At 42.1% G+C, this 20,288-nt stretch overlaps 1 long non-coding RNA gene across 7 annotated transcripts; it reads left to right on the forward strand.

Annotated features, from left to right (window-relative positions):
• Nucleotides 1–2,435: 2,435 nt before the first annotated feature.
• Nucleotides 2,436–11,119, forward strand: LOC127733985 (uncharacterized). Of its 7 annotated transcripts, XR_007997323.1 has the most exons (9): nt 2,436–3,359; nt 4,067–4,734; nt 5,266–5,303; nt 6,009–6,717; nt 7,430–7,781; nt 8,489–8,626; nt 8,805–8,842; nt 9,374–9,512; nt 10,224–10,234. It is a non-coding gene; the product is annotated as an uncharacterized LOC127733985 (long non-coding RNA). The 7 variants fall into 7 exon arrangements; XR_007997324.1 differs by lacking the exons at nt 5,266–5,303; nt 8,489–8,626; nt 8,805–8,842; nt 9,374–9,512; nt 10,224–10,234 and adding exons at nt 4,913–4,950; nt 5,482–5,657; nt 10,401–10,622 and having other exon boundaries at nt 6,364–6,717; nt 7,430–7,920; XR_007997322.1 differs by lacking the exons at nt 5,266–5,303; nt 8,489–8,626; nt 8,805–8,842; nt 9,374–9,512; nt 10,224–10,234 and adding exons at nt 5,482–5,970; nt 10,401–10,622 and having other exon boundaries at nt 4,067–4,950; nt 6,680–6,717; nt 7,430–7,920.
• The last annotated feature ends 9,169 nt before the right edge of the window (nt 11,120–20,288 follow it).

Genomic DNA, 20,288 nt, shown 5'->3' on the forward strand with positions numbered 1-20,288 from the left:
TATAATTTTCTTTTATTTCTCTTTCTCTCATATAGCATATATTTATAGATTATCGTTGATCATCTCAACGAGATTGATTTTCTTGCTTGAGCCGGTACGGCGAAAGTGAGAAAAGCAATCGAGTTGAGATGACCAATGATAATCTGTTTATCGCTATTTTTACCTATGACGACGTTGTCAATTTCATGTCAATTTCATTAGCAACGCCACGTGCCCCCTTAGTTTCTAGCGATAATTTTCGTATCACTCGACTCCACTGAGAAAGGAAATTATCAGTAAGCAAGATCAAAGGAAAATTTCGTAAAATAGCGATAAATATGGTATAAATGGTCAATAAACCTCAAAACAACTATTCAATTCTTTATTAACCAAATATTTTACAACATATAACGTGAGGGTACCCAAATTGCACCTTTTTTGACAGTTTTTTCACCTACGTTTTTTAACGATCAAGACAAAAGTTACCATTCTGTGTCTATTTTGTAGATGTATTCTTTTTTACTGTCTAGTTACACCAATTTAATTTTGAATCCATAGTGAATCATAGAAAAATGGGTTTGAACCGACCTCCAAACGATCCATGATTCTGTAATGAGGAGTACCCAAATTGCAACCATGCTTTAATTCACATCCTTAAAAATCGAATAACAGTTGTTTTGTTTTATTTCTTCAAATATTTAGAACAATTTGACATAAGTCCATGCTTAGTATTCATTTTTTAAGAAATAGATGCTTGTAACATATTTTATTTGCTCATTTTTAAAAGATGACTTTTTGTGAACGTCGCATGGCGACGTTCAGTAGATTTTACTTTTTCCAGTGTGCTTCATCTGTTGAAATATATACTGTGAACGTTTTTTGTATATTTGAATATAGTTACCTATGTTAAAAGACGTCTATAATGTCAAATCATAAAAATACAAATTATTTAGTCTCAAAGAAAACTTGTAAGATTTTCGCAGCTATTTTTGTTGAATAGGTGCAATTTGGGTACTCGGTGCAATTCGGGTACTGTGACGTTAGGTACATGTATCATTAATATATTTATAGATTATCGTTGATCATCTTAACGAGATTGATTTTCTCGCTTGAGCCGGTACGGCGAAAGGGAGAAAAGCAATCGAGTTGAGATGACCAATGATAATCTGTTTATCGCTATTTTACCTATGACGACGTTGTCAATTTCATGTCAATTTCATTAGCAACGGCACGTGCCCCCTTAGTTTCTAGCGATAATTTTCATATCACTCGACTCCGCTGAGAAAGGAAATTATTAGTCAGTAAGATCAAAGGAAATTTTCGTAAAATAGCGATAAATACTAAATATAGATTACAAAAATATACGATCAGGACAAAACAGACAGAAGTATTAAATACACATAAAAATAAATACCTTTAAAGACTACTAGAAGTTTGTTCTTGACCCTCCTCATTGTTTTAAGTAATATTCATTGTTTGCTATTAAGATTGTTTTTTTACGTGTATTCACAACTATTCTATATATCATAGCTAGACTTGGGACGATTAAAAACTTAAAATATTGTAATGACATGTCCATTGTAGAAGACCGTAGGTTGAATTTTAGAAGACGGTAAATTGTTTTGTTGTTGTTTAATTGGGTTGCTGTCTAAACTAATTACGTATACTTCATATCTCCTTTAAAATCATTCAAAGAAATTAAGCATTGCTGAAATAAGATAGCATACATGTATAATTGCTTGCATCGTCTGAAAGTAGTTTTATATTCTTCTTATATATATATTTCCCTTTCGATTTTTTTAGTCTTCTGTTCTTTATCGTCTGCTGTTTTGATAGGGAAAGCTAGAAAACGTTCAACTCAGCCCAAGCCCTACCCTAAAGATCGGGGGGGGGGGGGGGGGGGGGACCCATCATACTTATCATTTGTACCTAGAGGTAGGGATGAGCCACCAGAATAGGCCTATTTTAAGCTTCATGAAATATGATGAGGTCGAGAAATTTAGGTGATATTTAAGTCAAGGTTGAAGATTGAATCTAAAACTAATCAGATGTCGATACATTTTTTCAAATGCAATTAAAATCACTGTCGTAAATGCTTTATATATTTGTCATGTTTGTGAAGCAATGTATCCCCTATGATGAAATAGCGTAACCATGCATCATAGCTATGTGCAGAACCAGGCTGAAGCTAGCGAACAATAACTAGCGAACAATAAGCCAGCGAACAATAAGGCGATATATCTAAAAACCGAAAAAATGAATAAGACATCAACGGCCGTTAAATGAAAAATATTTAAACAGGCAGAAATTCCGTCCAAATATTGCAATTTCAACTCAAAAACGAAATGGTATTTATCCCATCCATTGATAAAACAAGTCACATCTCTTTTTAGGCTAATATTCAGTACCACAGTACATCTGCATCTGTCAACGGATTATTTGTAGGTATAAAACCACCAATGCACCCACTTCCATTTAGAACGTATGTAAAAGTAGTCCTTCCCTGTAAAATACAGCACCTTTGATGTCATTGTTTAATTGAACTAAGATACACATTTGCAGAAATGGGGGTTGGCCTATTCCATGGCTTCTTGAGAAAAATAATGAGGGGTGTCACGGGGTATGACTATATAGGTCTTGTAGAGGAGAAACAGGCGCATCTTTTGCGCAAGGTATCGAAGGGCGCTATGTTCAAAAATCTGAAACTAGAGCTCAAAATTTGAAAAAAAATTGTTAAAAACACGGGGAATGGCCTATTCCATGGCTTCTAGAGAAAAATAATGAGGGGTGTCACGGGGTATGACTATATAGGTCTTGTAGAAGAGAAACAGGCACATCTTTTTCGCAAGGTATCGAAGGGCGCTATGTTCAAAAATCTGAAACTAGAGCTCAAAATTTGAAAAAAAATTGTTAAAAACAGGGGGGTTGGCCTATTCCATGGTTTCTAGAGAAAAATAATGAGGGGTGTCACGGGGTATGACTATATAGGTCTTGTAGAGGATAAACAGGCGCATCTTTTGCGCAAGGTATCGAAGGGCGCTATGTTCAAAAATCTGAAACTAGAGCTCAAAATTTGAAAAAAAATTTGTTAAAAACAGGGGGGTTGGCCTATTCCATGGTTTCTAGAGAAAAATAATGAGGGGTGTCACGGGGTATGACTATATAGGTCTTGTAGAAGAGAAACAGGCGCATCTTTTGCGCAAGGTATCGAAGGGCGCTATGTTCAAAAATCTGAAACTAGAGCTCAAAATTTGAAAAAAAATTGTTAAAAACAGGGGTTTGGCCTATTCCATGGTTTCTAGAGAAAAATAATGAGGGGTGTCACGGGGTATGACTATATAGGTCTTGTAGAGGAGAAACAGGCGCATCTTTTGCGCAAGGTATCGAAGGGCGTTATGTTCAAAAATCTGAATCTAGAGCTCAAAATTTGAAAAAAAAATTTGTTAAAAACAGGGGTTTGGCCTATTCCATGGCTTCTAGGGAAAAATAATGAGGGGTGTCACGGGGTATGACTATATAGGTCTCCTAGAAAAGAAACAGGCGCATCTTTTGCGCAAGGTATCGAAGGGCGCTATGTTCAAAAATCTGAAACTAGAGCTCAAAATTTGAAAAAAAATGTTAAAAACAGGGGGGTTGGCCTATACCATGGCTTCTAGAGAAAAATAATGAGGGGTGTCACGGGGTATGACTATATAGGTCTTGCAGAGGAGAAACAGGCGCATCTCTTGCGCAAGGTATCGAAGGGCGCTATGTTCAAAAATCTGAAACTAGAGCTCTAAATTTGAAAAAAATTGTTAAAAACATGGGAGTTGGCCTATTCCATGGTTTCTAGAGAAAAATAATGAGGGGTGTCACGGGGGTATGTCTATATAGGTCTTGTAGAAGAGAAACAGGCGCATCTTTTGCGCAAGGTATCGAAGGGCGCTATGTTCAAAAATCTGAAACTAGAGCTCAAAATTTGAAAAAAAGTGTTAAAAACTGGGGGGTTGGCCTATTCCATGGCTTCTAGGGAAAAATAATGAGGAGTGTCACGGGGTATGACTATATAGGTCTTCTAGAGGAGAAACAGGCGCAACTTTTGCGCAAGGTATCGAAGGGCGCTATGTTCAAAAATCTGAAACTAGAGCTCAAAATTTGAAAAAAAATGTTAAAAACAGGGGGTTGGCCTATTCCATGGCTTCTAGAGAAAAATAATGAGGGGTGTCACGGGGTATGACTATATAGGTCTTGTAGAGAAGAAACAGGCGCATCTCTTGCACAAGGTATCGAAGGGCGCTTTGTTCAAAAATCTGAAACTAGAGCTCAAAATTTGAAAAAAAAATGTTAAAAACAGGGGGGTTTGGCCTATTCCATGGTTTCTAGAGAAAAATAATGAGGGGTGTCACGGGGTATGACTATATAGGTCTTGTAGAGGAGAAACAGGCGCATCTTTTGCGCAAGGTATCGAAGGGCGCTATGTTCAAAAATCTGCAATTGGAGATCAAAATTTGAAAAAAAATTGTTAAAAACAGGGGGGTTGGCCTATTCCATGGCTTCTAGAGAAAAATAATGAGGAGTGTCACGGGGTATGACTATATAGGTCTTGTAGAGGAGAAACAGGCGCATCTTTTGCGCAAGGTATCGAAGGGCGCTATGTTCAAAAATCTGAAACTAGAGCTCAAAATTTGAAAAAAAATTGTTAAAAACAGGGGGTTGGCCTATTCCATGGCTTCTAGAGAAAAATAATGAGGGGTGTCACGGGGTATGACTATATAGGTCTTGTGGAGGAGAAAAAGGCGCATCTCTTGCGCAAGGTATCGAAGGGCGCTATGTTAAAAAAATCTGAAACTAGAGCTCAAAATTTGAAAAAAAATTGTTAAAAACAGGGGGAATTGCCTATTCCATGGCTTGTAGAGAAAAATAATGAGGGGTGTCACGGGGTATGACTATAAAGGTCTTGTAGAAGAGAAACAAGCGCATCTTTTGCGCAAGGTAACGAAGGGCGCTATGTTCAAAGATCTGAAACTAGAGCTCAAAATTTGAAAAAAAATGTTAAAAACAGGGGGATTGGCCTATTCCATGGCTTCTAGAGAAAAATAATGAGGGGTGTCACGGGGTATGACTATATAGGTCTTGTAGAAGAGAAACAGGCGAATCTCTTGCGCAAGGTTTCGAAGGGCGCTATGTTCAAAAATCTGAAACTAGAGCTCAAAATTTGAAAAAAAATTGTTAAAAACAGGAGGAATGGCCTATTCCATCTCTTCTAGAGAAAAATAATAAGGGGTGTCACGGGGTATGACTATATAGGTCTTGTAGAGGAGAAACAGGCGCATCTTTTGCGCAAGGTATCGAAGGGCGTTATGTTCAAAAATCTGAATCTAGAGCTCAAAATTTGAAAAAAAAATTTGTTAAAAACAGGGGTTTGGCCTATTCCATGGCTTCTAGGGAAAAATAATGAGGGGTGTCACGGGGTATGACTATATAGGTCTCCTAGAAAAGAAACAGGCGCATCTTTTGCGCAAGGTATCGAAGGGCGCTATGTTCAAAAATCTGAAACTAGAGCTCAAAATTTGAAAAAAAATGTTAAAAACAGGGGGGTTGGCCTATACCATGGCTTCTAGAGAAAAATAATGAGGGGTGTCACGGGGTATGACTATATAGGTCTTGTAGAGGAGAAACAGGCGCATCTCTTGCGCAAGGTATCGAAGGGCGCTATGTTCAAAAATCTGAAACTAGAGCTCTAAATTTGAAAAAAATTGTTAAAAACATGGGAGTTGGCCTATTCCATGGTTTCTAGAGAAAAATAATGAGGGGTGTCACGGGGTATGTCTATATAGGTCTTGTAGAAGAGAAACAGGCGCATCTTTTGCGCAAGGTATCGAAGGGCGCTATGTTCAAAAATCTGAAACTAGAGCTCAAAATTTGAAAAAAAATGTTAAAAACAGGGGGTTGGCCTATTCCATGGCTTCTAGAGAAAAATAATTAGGGGTGTCACGGGGTATGACTATATAGGTCTTGTAGAGAAGAAACAAGCGCATCTCTTGCACAAGGTATCGAAGGGCGCTATGTTCAAAAATCTGAAACTAGAGCTCAAAATTTGAAAAAAAATTGTTAAAAACAGGGGGGTTTGGCCTATTCCATGGTTTCTAGAGAAAAATAATGAGGGGTGTCACGGGGTATGACTATATAGGTCTTGTAGAGGAGAAACAGGCGCATCTTTTGCGCAAGGTATCGAAGGGCGCTATGTTCAAAAATCTGCAATTAGAGATCAAAATTTGAAAAAAAATTGTTAAAAACAGGGGGGTTGGCCTATTCCATGGCTTCTAGAGAAAAATAATGAGGAGTGTCACGGGGTATGACTATATAGGTCTTGTAGAGGAGAAACAGGCGCATCTTTTGCGCAAGGTATCGAAGGGCGCTATGTTCAAAAATCTAAAACTAGAGCTCAAAATTTGAAAAAAAATTGTTAAAAACAGGGGGTTGGCCTATTCCATGGCTTCTAGAGAAAAATAATGAGGGGTGTCACGGGGTATGACTATATAGGTCTTGTGGAGGAGAAAAAGGCGCATCTCTTGCGCAAGGTATCGAAGGGCGCTATGTTAAAAAAATCTGAAACTAGAGCTCAAAATTTGAAAAAAAATTGTTAAAAACAGGGGGAATTGCCTATTCCATGGCTTGTAGAGAAAAATAATGAGGGGTGTCACGGGGTATGACTATAAAGGTCTTGTAGAAGAGAAACAAGCGCATCTTTTGCGCAAGGTAACGAAGGGCGCTATGTTCAAAGATCTGAAACTAGAGCTCAAAATTTGAAAAAAAATGTTAAAAACAGGGGGATTGGCCTATTCCATGGCTTCTAGAGAAAAATAATGAGGGGTGTCACGGGGTATGACTATATAGGTCTTGTAGAAGAGAAACAGGCGAATCTCTTGCGCAAGGTTTCGAAGGGCGCTATGTTCAAAAATCTGAAACTAGAGCTCAAAATTTGAAAAAAATTTGTTAAAAACAGGAGGAATGGCCTATTCCATCTCTTCTAGAGAAAAATAATGAGGGGTGTCACGGGGTATGACTATATAGGTCTTGTAGAGGAGAAACAGGCGCATCTTTTGCGCAAGGTATCGAAGGGCGCTATGTTAAAAAATCTGAAAGTAGAGCTCAAAAAAATTGAAAAAAAATTTGTTAAAAACAGGGGGAATGGCCTATTCCATCTCTTCTAGAGAAAAATAATGAGGGATTGTCACGGGGTATGACTATATAGGTCTTGTAGAGGAGAAACAGGCGCATCTTTTGCGCAAGGTATCGAAGGGCGTTATGTTCAAAAATCTGAATCTAGAGCTCAAAATTTGAAAAAAAATTTTGTTAAAAACAGGGGTTTGGCCTATTCCATGGCTTCTAGGGAAAAATAATGAGGGGTGTCACGGGGTATGACTATATAGGTCTCCTAGAAAAGAAACAGGCGCATCTTTTGCGCAAGGTATCGAAGGGCGCTATGTTCAAAAATCTGAAACTAGAGCTCAAAATTTGAAAAAAAATGTTAAAAACAGGGGGGTTGGCCTATACCATGGCTTCTAGAGAAAAATAATGAGGGGTGTCACGGGGTATGACTATATAGGTCTTGTAGAGGAGAAACAGGCGCATCTCTTGCGCAAGGTATCGAAGGGCGCTATGTTCAAAAATCTGAAACTAGAGCTCTAAATTTGAAAAAAATTGTTAAAAACATGGGAGTTGGCCTATTCCATGGTTTCTAGAGAAAAATAATGAGGGGTGTCACGGGGTATGTCTATATAGGTCTTGTAGAAGAGAAACAGGCGCATCTTTTGCGCAAGGTATCGAAGGGCGCTATGTTCAAAAATCTGAAACTAGAGCTCAAAATTTGAAAAAAAAGTGTTAAAAACTGGGGGGTTGGCCTATTCCATGGCTTCTAGGGAAAAATAATGAGGAGTGTCACGGGGTATGACTATATAGGTCTTCTAGAGGAGAAACAGGCGCAACTTTTGCGCAAGGTATCGAAGGGCGCTATGTTCAAAAATCTGAAACTAGAGCTCAAAATTTGAAAAAAAATGTTAAAAACAGGGGGTTGGCCTATTCCATGGCTTCTAGAAAAAAATAATGAGGGGTGTCACGGGGTATGACTATATAGGTCTTGTAGAGAAGAAACAAGCGCATCTCTTGCACAAGGTATCGAAGGGCGCTATGTTCAAAAATCTGAAACTAGAGCTCAAAATTTGAAAAAAAATTGTTAAAAACAGGGGGGTTTGGCCTATTCCATGGTTTCTAGAGAAAAATAATGAGGGGTGTCACGGGGTATGACTATATAGGTCTTGTAGAGGAGAAACAGGCGCATCTTTTGCGCAAGGTATCGAAGGGCGCTATGTTCAAAAATCTGCAATTAGAGATCAAAATTTGAAAAAAAATTGTTAAAAACAGGGGGGTTGGCCTATTCCATGGCTTCTAGAGAAAAATAATGAGGAGTGTCACGGGGTATGACTATATAGGTCTTGTAGAGGAGAAACAGGCGCATCTTTTGCGCAAGGTATCGAAGGGCGCTATGTTCAAAAATCTGAAACTAGAGCTCAAAATTTGAAAAAAAATTGTTAAAAACAGGGGGTTGGCCTATTCCATGGCTTCTAGAGAAAAATAATGAGGGGTGTCACGGGGTATGACTATATAGGTCTTGTAGAGGAGAAAAAGGCGCATCTCTTGCGCAAGGTATCGAAGGGCGCTATGTTAAAAAAATCTGAAACTAGATCTCAAAATTTGAAAAAAAATTGTTAAAAACAAGGGGAATTGCCTATTCCATGGCTTGTAGAGAAAAATAATGAGGGGTGTCACGGGGTATGACTATATAGGTCTTGTAGAGGAGAAACAGGCGCATCTTTTGCGCAAGGTATCGAAGGGCGCTACGTTAAAAAATCTGAAACTAGAGCTCAAAATTTGAAATTTTTTTTATTAAAAACAGGGGGTATGGCCTATTCCATGGCTTCTAGAGAAAAATAATGAGGAGTGTCATGGGGTATGACTATATAGGTTTTGTAGAGGAGAAACAGGCGCATCTCTTGCGCAAGGTATCAAAGGGCGCTATGTTGAAAAATCTGAAACTAGTGCTCAAAATTTGAAAAAAAATTGTTAAAAACTGGGGGGTTGGCCTATTCCATGGTTTCTAGAGAAAATAATGAGGGGTGTCACGGGATATGACTATATAGGTCTTGTAGAGGAAAAACAGGCGCATCGTTTGCGCAAGGTATCGAAGAGCGCTATGTTCAAAAATCTGAAACTAGAGCTCAAAATTTGAAAAAAAAAATTGTTAAAAACAGGGGGTTGGCCTATTCTATGGCTTCTAGGGAAAAATAATGAGGGGTGTCACGGGGTATGACTATATAGATCTTGTAGAAGAGAAACAGACGCATCTTTTGCGAAGGTATCGAAGGGCGCTATGTTCAAAAATCTGAAACTAGAGCTCAAAATTTGAAAAAAAATTGTTAAAAACAGGGGGGGTGGCCTATTCCATGGTTTCTAGAGAAAAATAATGAGGGGTGTCACGGGGTATGACTATATAGGTCCTGTAGAGGAGAAACAGGCGCATCTTTTGCGCAAGGTATCGAAGGGCGCTATGTTCAAAAATCTGAAACTAGAGCTCAAAATTTGAAAAAAAAAATTGTTAAAAACAGGGGGTTGGCCTATTCCATGGCTTCTAGGGAAAAATAATGGGGAGTGTCACGGGGTATGACTATATAGATCTCCTAGAAGAGACACAGGCGCATCTTTTGCGCAAGGTATCGAAGGGCGCTATGTTCAAAAATCTGAAACTAGAGCTCAAAATTTGAAAAAAAATTGTTAAAAACAGGGGGGTTGGCCTATACCATGGCTTCTAGAGAAAAATAATGAGGGGTGTCACGGGGTATGACTATATAGGTCTTGTAGAGGAGAAACAAGCGCATCTCTTGCGCAAGGTATCGAAGGGCGCTATGTTCAAAAATCTGAAGCTAGAGCTCTAAATTTGAAAAAAAATTGTTAAAAACAGGGGAGTTGGCCTATTCCATGGTTTCTATAGAAAAATAATGAGGGGTGTCACGGGGTATGTCTAAATAGGTCTTGCTGAGGAGAAACAGGCGCATCTTTTGAGCAAGGTATCGAAGGGCGCTATGTTCAAAAATCTGAAACTAGAGCTCAAAATTTGAAAAAAAAAATTGTTAAAAAACAGGGGGTTGGCCTAATCAATGGCTTCTAGGGACAAATAATGAGGGGTGTCACGGGGTATGACTATATAGGTCTTGTAGAGGAGAAACAGGCGCATCTTTTGCGCAAGGTATCGAAGGGTGCTATGTTCAAAAATCTGAAACAAGAGCTCAAAATTTGAAAAAAAATTGTTAAAAACAGGGGGGTTGGCCTATTCCATGGTTTCTAGAGAAAAATAATGAGGGGTGTCACGGGGTATAACTATATAGGTCTTGTAGAGGAGAAACAGGCGCATCTTTTGCGCAAGGTATCGAAGGACGCTATGTTCAAAAATCTGAAACTAACGCTCAAAATTTGAAAAAAAATTGTTAAAAACAGGGGGAATTGCCTATTCCATGGCTTCTAGAGAAAAATAATGAGGGGTGTCACGGGGTATGACTATATAGGTCTTGTAGAAGAGAAACAAGCGCATCTTTTGCGCAAGGAAACGAAGGGCGTTTTGTTCAAAAATCTGAAACTAGAGCTCAAAATTTGAAAGAAATGTTAAAAACAGGGGTTGGCCTAATCAATGGCTTCTACAGAAAAATAATGAGGGGTGTCACGGGGTATGACTATGTAGGTCTTGTAGAGGAGAAACAGGCGCATCTTTTGCGCAAGGTATTGAAGTACGCAATGTTCAAAAATCTGAAACTAGAGCTCAAAATTTGAAAGAAAATTATTAAAAACAGGGGGGTTGGCCTATTCCATGGCTTCTAGAGAAAAATAATTAGGCGTGTCACGGGGTATAACTATATAGGTCTTGTAGAGGAGAAACAGGCGCATCTTTTGCGCAAGGTATCGAAGGGCGCTATGTTCAAAAATCTGAAACTAGAGCTCAAAATTTGAAAGAAAATTATTAAAAACAGGGGGGTTGGCCTATTCCATGGCTTCTAGAGAAAAATAATGAGGAGTGTCACGGGATATGACTATATAGGTCTTGTAGGAGAGAAACAGGTGCATCTTTTGCTCAAGGTATAGAAGGGATTATGTTAAAAAAATTGAAACTAGAGCTCAAATTTAAAAAAAAAAATGTTAAAAACAGGGGGTTGGCCTATTCCATGGCTTCTACAGAAAAATAATTGTGGGTAGTAGTGTAAAAAGGGGGATTCTGCCGCACTTGCCATTTTTAAGCACAAATCCTGCATAGGGACCCCAACCTCAAACAAAAAATGCAAATGCATTGTGTTTCAACTAGTCTAAGGGTGGAAACAAGAATATGGCTTTTTGTAAACAATGGTAGAGACACCTTAAAGGGATGTAATCCTAAGGGTAGATAGAAAAATATGGCTTTCGTACAAAAGATAGAGGAACTCAGAATTTCAAAAATCGTAGACGACGATTTTATTAATGATAATGTTTTCGAGGAAAAGGCAAAGGACCAGAGCCTGGAAACCCTAAAATGGAAGGAACCCCCAACCAATAAAATCCTAGAAGTGGTAGAAGTAGATGGGAAGTTTGGGAGGAGTATGATCCTCACCTTGAAAAACAAAGAAGGAGAAACGACAAGGGTATGGGCCTGCAGTAGTCTGAACAGAGAGAAGGAACCCTTGGAAGGAGCCTTCGTGAGAAGTACAGGCTTAAAAGTTAGTAAAAAGACCAAACAGGAGTACTTTTCTTGCGATCTTGTAAAAAATTAATTCAAAAAAAAAAAAAAAATAAAATAAAAAATGGGGTGGGTGGGGTACAAAAAAAATTTTCCAATCCGACATTTCTGCCGGATCGGAAAGTTTTTTTGTTTTTATTTTTTTTTATGCTTCAAACAGAGCACATCGTGAAATGAAGCAGAACGGAGCACATCGTGAAACGATGTGTGTAGTGAAGCGTAATGGAATGATGTGTGACGTTTTTACGGCGCATGCGCATTATGGTCCTCACTAAAAGTGGTGGAAGGTTGTCGCAGCTGAATTTTCTTGCGATCTTACCAACTCAGCATCATCAATTTGTTCATCATCAGCCAAAGCAGTACTAATACATTGTTCATCCAAGGATTTTGTGGACTGTGCCAATCGCTAGGTGTCGCTGTGTTTTTTCTTCTTTTTCATGATACGCCCTGAGATCAGTGTGAGTACCATCACGCCAGTGGCACTCAATCAAGCAAGGGATCCTAGGGGAAGGGAGGCTATAATACCTATACCGGTCAAAGCTGAACCCATGGTGCAGCTGGTCAACATCAAACTGGCTACGGAACACACACCTTGTGCTATAGACACTACTTTATCGAGTCGTTTGTAGATCTTCAAGGTACGTTGATACTTAAGAATATCCGCGTTGAGTTGGTCTTCCATACATTCGACTCTGGTCTGCCGGTATCCAGAATCTAAATCATCCATTTATTTATAGGAGCATACCGAGGAGGGGAATGTTTTTGAAGGGCTGTTAGCACCTAAGATCAGACCGGCTCCGTCGTGGAATTGTTGACCACGCTTTAAGTAGAGTCCATCACCATAGGTGATCCATGCGTTTGAGGGTTTGAGGTAGAGACCGTTGCCATTAGGTTTCACGGTATAAACAAACCCACCACGTTTCAGGTACAATCCAGACCCTAAGGCCTTGTTAATGGCTACATCACCCAGACCGCTCAAGGCTCCAACACCCAAGGCAGATAGAATTGTCTTAGCTACCATGGGAAGTGCCCTCATTACTAGCCCTGCCAACATGGGTAGGAATCCACCTACTTTTTGCATGTTTTCCTTCATTTGGGCGGCACTCAGCTACAGATTCATACCACCAGTACCTTTCTGGAGAAGCTTAATAATCTTTTGAACCTGCCGAGAGGTGAGCCACATCTTGTGTTCACCTTGCAGGTTTGCGTGGGACAAACGAATGGAGACCGGACAACCTTGCTTGACAGCCCGTTGTAGTTTATCAGCTTGACCTTTTGTCAAGGTCAAACCATGTTCGTGATAAGTCATTTATTTATACCTCACATGGGCCTACCATCTTGATCGGTGAGATACGTTTGCATGCGATTGCTGGTTCGCAAAGTCACCGGCAAGTATACTAGATTCTTGGGGGTTTGAATTATCTTCATACCAGGACCGTCTGCAGGAAAGAAGCTGTAGATGGTAGACTGCTGTGTACCATTCACATAACTTCCATGGATGATATCACTATTCAGCAGAATGCTGTTGATGTTGATGATATTTACAATGTGTTCCCCTTCTGTATAGCCATCTGTGATCATATCGAATGTGTAAATCTGCCGCTTGAATCCCAAGACGGTGTTGATGCTATTGACAACGTTGAAGTATACTTGATAGTGTCTGGCGAGGGTTAGCGTTGCTCTTAGGGTCGCCCGTTTGACATCGATGATGATCTTTGTTTTGTGTTTGTTGAGCCGTAGCCGCCGCTGGATCAAATTGTTGATGTCTTCGATGTCATAGAAACCTGTGCTCAGTGCGATGGGAAACCAGTTGGCACCATCGTCGGGGGAGTAGCGGAAGGAATTGTTACCTGTATGAATGTTGGGAATGGAGTTATAGGTTTCCAGGTTCACTAATGCCATCTCATAGGTCTTGGATTCCTTGAGTTCCAGTAGGGGGTTGAACCAGGTAAGGATTTGACTATCGTTTCCAGAGACGATGAACGAGAACCCCTGTTTGGGGTCAGTGTTGTTTGCAATTCGTCGCAAAAATGTGTTATCCATTTATTTATGGTACACCATTGTCACATATTTTTGCTTCCACTCTTCGATACCGTCATACTGCTCCTTGAGTTGTCTACCAGCCTTCACCACGATCGCATAGACTTCGGCAGGGCGGCTGCAAAGAGGAGTAAATTTTATCCATTTTTTACTTTTAGAACACAACGTTCATCTTCTGTCCATCGGATTCAAACTGTAGGATTCTGTCGGAAATGATCAGTGCAAATGCTCTGGTGTTTGCCTCCACGTTACGCTCGAACAGGGCCCGGATCAGAATGTCCACCGTGGATTCTTTCAGCCACTCGGACTGGTGACTCTCGTCAATGACAAACAAGGGGTACAGATCGATGAAGTCAGAGGGGTTGATGCCACCGTTGCTGAGGAGGGTGTCCATGTTGTGTTATTTCTTCCTGAAGTCAGCAGCCTCTTTGAACACTCTAGCTACCCTGTTTTCGGTGAAAACGGCATTGTAGTCGACGGCCGGGTAGAGTCCAACGTTGAGAGTGACATGGATGTTTTGCAATCGACAGAAATCGAACACGGCAACTTTGCGCTCCTGGTTCCCACTTCTCTCGGTTTGGAAGGCAACGATGATGTTCCTGGGCTTCTCGCGACCGCCCTTGGCAGATAAGCGCCAGCTGAACTGTGAGGCTTGGGGGACGGCTATGGAATCGCACTGTCTCATTCGAAATCCACAGTTGATCTTCGCTTTACTCTGAATGGTGTTGTATAGCTGCATCTTGTTTTCGTCTAAAGGAGTGACGTGGGGGACGAACCATGAGATCTTACGCAGGACAACTTTTCCCACGTCGACGGCGTGGAATCGCGCACGAGTGTGATTTTATGCCTGAACCCGTACACGATCTTGTCGTAGTCATCAGCGAACCAAAAAATGTGCTTCAGGGGGATGGCGAATGAAACGACCCTTTGTTTGCCGGCTTGGCAATGATGTAGCCACGGCGTGCTACAAAGACGGTGTTGTTTGCATGGGCGTCGATGGAGGAATCCTTGAACCACAGTTGGTTGAGACCTTGTGATATGGAAAAGTCGTCGGGGTAGGTCAACATTCCAATCATGGTGGTGGCGATGCCGGGGTCGTTGATGTGCTCGATTTGCTGGCCGGAGAGTCGATAGCTGATGGTTCTGAAGAGATACATGATACCATTATGGACGAGGGACACGAGATCAGCGTCGGCATATGCAGTGCCGTCGTTCTTTAGGAGCCGTCCTTCTACCAAGAGATAACTCTCGTCGGGGTGTAGGAACAAATCCTGGGTTTCGATGTTGATTCGGATTTCAAAACCGGCACTGTTCTGCTGGGCACCGGCTTGTGGTTCGTATTCTCGAACCTGATATTCCTGGAGACTTTCGTGGAAGGTCAACCCTTCGGTAATTGTAAGGATGTCAGACATAATGTTATTTTTTATAGCGTTGGACGAAGTCGTGGATGGTTTTGATACCAGAGCCGGAGATAAGATTGTTCAACCAAACTTGCTCTGGCTTCTTGCGTTGAACACTTGACTGTTGGGGGGGGGGGGGGGGGGTTTATTGCGTTTCACTTTATCAACCACATGGTCGACGGCTTTAAAGGCCCCATTTTCAACACCTTTCAAGGTTGCATTGGTAGCAGCACTCACGGCCTTACTTCCTAGGGTTTTGGCGGCAGAGGAAGTAAACATGCGTCCAGCCAAACTGGCGATTGTGTTAAACAGTCCTCTACCACCGTAGGCGTACTTTCGAGCGTAACCTTTTTTGATTTGCAACATTTATTTATAGGATGCTATGATGAAGCGCCTTATATTCCTCGATGCTGATATGTCTACCCTTTCTCATAGCATCAATAATCGACACAATTTCGTTGCGCACACCATTATTTCCTGCTCGGTATGCTGCGGCACACAGTTCCAAGCGATCGAGAAGCTGCTTGAATTTTGAAGGTCAAACACGGTTTGCAGCCCACTGCCAAACTTATTCTTTTGGTAGATGTGGGACACGATTTCCTTCCACTTGTAACCCTTATTCGCCTTCGGGGTTCTCGAAAGGGTGGAATTGCCTTGATACATGGCACCGGAACTTTTTAGAATCTGTGCATAGTCCTCTAGGTCGTCGGGCTCGAACGATTCTGGATTCTTTTTCACCATGAGTTCCCAGAGACCAAGGGTTCCTTTGTACCTCACACCATCCACGAAAATATCATCACCGTCAAAAGTAACTAATGAGCTTCCGATAAAGATACTATCGTTTTCAGATCGCAATCCAAAGGTGTGGTCGGCGGAAGCAGTCATACTGAGCTGCAAATACTGCCGGGCTCGGGGTCCAAGGACGGTGTATGTAGCTGGTGCGATGGGTAGTGGGTCGGCAAACTCGGGCGGTGGAGGAGGAAGGGCTGGCACTGCTGCAGGAAGGTCTGCGATCGTTTTGGTGATCTGTGAAGCTACCTCTCGCTGAGCCTCAACCACAGGCTTAAACACCTTGGAAAGGTCTCGGCTAAGTCCAATCTTGTCGAGGCGATGCTGCATATTACTGGCTTGAATTTTCCGCTTGGTGTCTTGCATTTCCCTGGCAAGCGCCTCACGCTGCTTAGGGTCGGTAATCTTGATAAACGTCATTTATTTATAGGAGCGAACGCTGTTAAACGCCCCATAGCGTTGGTGTGAACGCCCCATAGCGTTTATAGACGTTTTTCCAAACACCTTATAGCGTTTGAAAAAATATCTCTCATTTAGCGTTTAAAAAGTTGTTGAAACAATGGGGGTAACGAGTATGGTTGTATTCTCTTCGAAAGCTTCAAGTGTCTTAGGCATAGGTCTTTACGCGGTTGGCATGGGTGTGTACACTGGTGGCCTCGAATCGTCTTGGTAGGGCATTGGGGTAGAGGAAAGCGCCCACCTTACCATACTGGCGGCCAGAGTTTCATGCGTCGAAATCACCTACACCGCTATCGATCGGGCGGGGGATCGTGCGACCACACTTCCAACACATACTCCTCATATCGACTGAGTCCCACTCGAACTTACATTTGCAGTGCCACTAAAACTTGTAGGGCTGGGGTTCCTCTGTGTCTTCATACTCCATTTGCAGGAAGAAATCTTCAAACTGATCCATTCTTTATCTTATACCTCATAGAACTCATCTAATTTGTATCGGTATTTCCCTGCTGACTTGGGGCTCGTGAGATCGATGGTTACAAATCCATACGGTTAGGACCAGCAATGCTTACACAGAGCGTCAAATTGTTACTTGGTTAGATCGTTGCAGTGGTCACGCCGGATATGATCGAGATTCTTAGCATCTTACTGAAAGAGACAGATAAAGTTTGCATTTTCTCTGATCGATTATCGGGGCAGTTTGAAGTAGTTCTGGCACAGGTAGAAACAATCGACGTTGTTGTGGCGACCGCGCACGTAGTAATCTTCATACGTGTTCTGTTTGCCTAGCATCAAGTCGTCGAACACTATGAGGTTCTTGCGGCTGGGGTCAAGTTCCCGGGGGTCTGGTACATCGCTCCCTTGCTCGACGAAAAAAGTGTCGATACCATTTGGGTGTCGTGGTTGTGGTAAGGCGTTGACCACATCGATCAACGAGTAGGGTGACTTTCCCTTGCACTGTAGGAGGTCTCGGATATCTTCCTTTTCCCAGCGCTTGCTGCAACAGCTGGTAGATGGGCTGGTGAAGCGATTTTCCGAAAACGTACAATCGATCGTAGTCGAGCCATCCATCGCGCAGGAGTAGGTTGTTCAACAGCGTTGACCACAGTCCGACTTCCCAATGATCAACACTCTGATCGACCGCTGCGGTAGGAGGTAGTGATTGCTCCTTTTGGGGGCGTTGGTACTGAAGGAAATGTCTTCGACGTTCATTTATTTAAATAAAATAGCGATGATCTTCTGCGTGAAATGTCGTAGGAAGACGGACACAGTTAACCCTGGCGAGACAATTACCAGCAACGGGCGATGGAGGAAGTTCGGCAACTGCAAGGTGTGCGGTGCCAAGAGGTCTCAGTTTGTTGCTACAACCGGTGCAGGGTTCATGAACAAACTAATCAACCGATTACCCATGGAAATGCATCCGCCCGGACACAACTTCACCGGACCAGGGACTAAACTTAGTAAGCGGCTACTCCCCGATGGCACCCCGAAGGCTTAGTCAAAACCCATTAATCGAGTTCACCATGCTGCATATCACCACGATCTCTGTTATGCCCAGCACAAGGATACAGCCGCACGCAACTCCATCTGTGACAAAGCTATGCTAGCCTCGCTTAACACCATTCCCAACCCTACCACACGCGAACGCATGGACCGCAGCATCATCGGACCCATTTGGTCTGGGTATTAAAAAAAAATAAGTTCGCTGGACCGATGATTTAGCTGAGGAGTTGCACAAACCAGTTCGACGCAAGTTTCAGAAACGTCGTGTGGTAGTGGGTGGTGTGGATGAGACCTGGGCGGCCGACCTTGTTGATATGAGTGCCTTTTCCAGGGACAACAAGGGAAATAAGTTTATCGTGAGCATCATCGATGTCTTCTCCAAATATGGCTGGTTGATACCACTCAAAACAAGAAGGGGGTGACGGTGCGGGATGCCTTTCAAGCGATGTTCAAGGAGCGCGTTCCTGAAAAATTGTGGACAGACACAGGTACTGAGTTTTACAACAAGGATGTAAAGCAGCTGCTCCAAAAGCATGATATTGAGCTCTACTCTACTGAGAATGAGGAGCAGTCGAGTGTTGTCGAGCGCTGGAATCGCACCATGAGAGAGAAGATGTTCAAATATTTCTCAGCCTACTCTACACGCACCTACATCAATGTGTTGGATGATCTTGTTCACCAGTACAATACCGCCAAACATAGATCCATTAAAATGACTCCTATGATTGCAAGCCTCAAAAAACATGAAAACAAGGTGTATTGGAATTTGTATGGAGACCTCCCTCCCATGCAGCAGGCACGGTTTCGTATAGGTGATAAGGTTCGAATTACCAAGAAGAAAGGCACATTTGAGAAGGGTCACACACCGTGCTGGACCAAGGAAGTTTTCGAGGTGTCTCAAGTTCTTTCCACCCAGCCACCCACTTCTCATCTCAAGGATTTAAATGGGGAGGAAATTCAGGGATCCTTCTATGAGCCCGAACTTCAGAAGACTGATCAGGACGTCTACCGCATAGAAAAGATCCTCCGCAGGCGAACCAAGAACAGGATTAATGAGGTGTTTGTGAAGCGGAAGGGTTATCCTGCAGAGTTTAACTCTTGGATCAAAAAGTCAGATGTACAATAATGTCAAGCTTTCAAGCTTTCCCATCCTTTCAATCAGGACGGGAAAGGTTGTTGAGGTTACCCCAAGAGTTCCTTAATCCTATTAATGTGTTTATCCTCTTCAGACGCAACATCAAACTCGCGCCGTGACCTTCCTCTCTTAATCTTCTTTTCGAGATCGTTTATCTTACCGGTGAGGCTCATGACAAGTTCCTGCCAGTTCTTTGCATACCAGCCTTTAGTCACAGGTTCATTGGCTGATTTTGGAGTTGGGAGATTGGTGATTGGGTGTCCCAGCATATCTATTTCACCATTTACCCTTCCCCCGGTCGAAGGCAAGCACTTCGTCACATCTTTCTCGATGCCGTTTAAACTTTTCTTCTCCACCTCAAGCTCTTTCGAGATTGCTTCGAGCGCAGCCTCTAGATCATTGCTGTCTTTTATACCATCGTTCAACTGTTGGGTCAATCACCGTTTTGTCACGGCATCCGAGTTGTCCTTGGGATATCCTAGGCTAGTAATGAGATTGTCGTTCATATCCAAATCCTGTAGCATTCGCCAAAGGGATGCGCGCTTTCTTGCATGAGATCCAAACTTATCCTTTTATTTAAAGAGTGAGAAGATTGTATCTTCCAGCGATTTTCCAGTCGCCAACACTTTCAACACGAATAGGCAAACGTGACCACACACCACCGAGCCTCGTTGCTGTAATTTGTCGGTGCTATATCGAATTTCAGGCTGTAAGTAGTTCACCATCTCTGCAGGCGGTGGCAATCCATAAGAGTCAAAGTAATACTTTACCGGTCCACGTTTATACCAGCAAGTCCAATGCGTTCCAGGACCCTCCCAGCTATCATGATTCAAGATTCCACATTCGATGCGGCGCGGACTGGGTGGTAGGGTATCTCGCATAAACACCCCTCTAAAACTTGGGATTCCTAGGGCTGTGACGGCGTTCTCCAATTCCTTATTCGACAGAGGCTTGTGGGGAAGAACTACATTGTGCACCTCGAGGTATTTCATTCTTTTCTGAGTTTTACCCATACTTTATTTATTGCAGGCGGTTTTGCTCCTCAATTTTATAATGTCCGTGAGGAAAGGTGCTAATTCCGTCGGGGAGAATGTGTCGCTTGGTATCTTTAGCCGAAAGTGCAATCTTGTTGATCTCCTGAGTGTAGATCTGATGGCGGTAACTTCGGAAAACATTCATCGGTCGGTAT

Source organism: Mytilus californianus, unplaced genomic scaffold (genome assembly GCF_021869535.1).
Source record: "Mytilus californianus isolate M0D057914Y unplaced genomic scaffold, xbMytCali1.0.p SCAF_3, whole genome shotgun sequence".
Taxonomy (NCBI): Eukaryota; Metazoa; Mollusca; class Bivalvia; order Mytilida; family Mytilidae; genus Mytilus; species Mytilus californianus.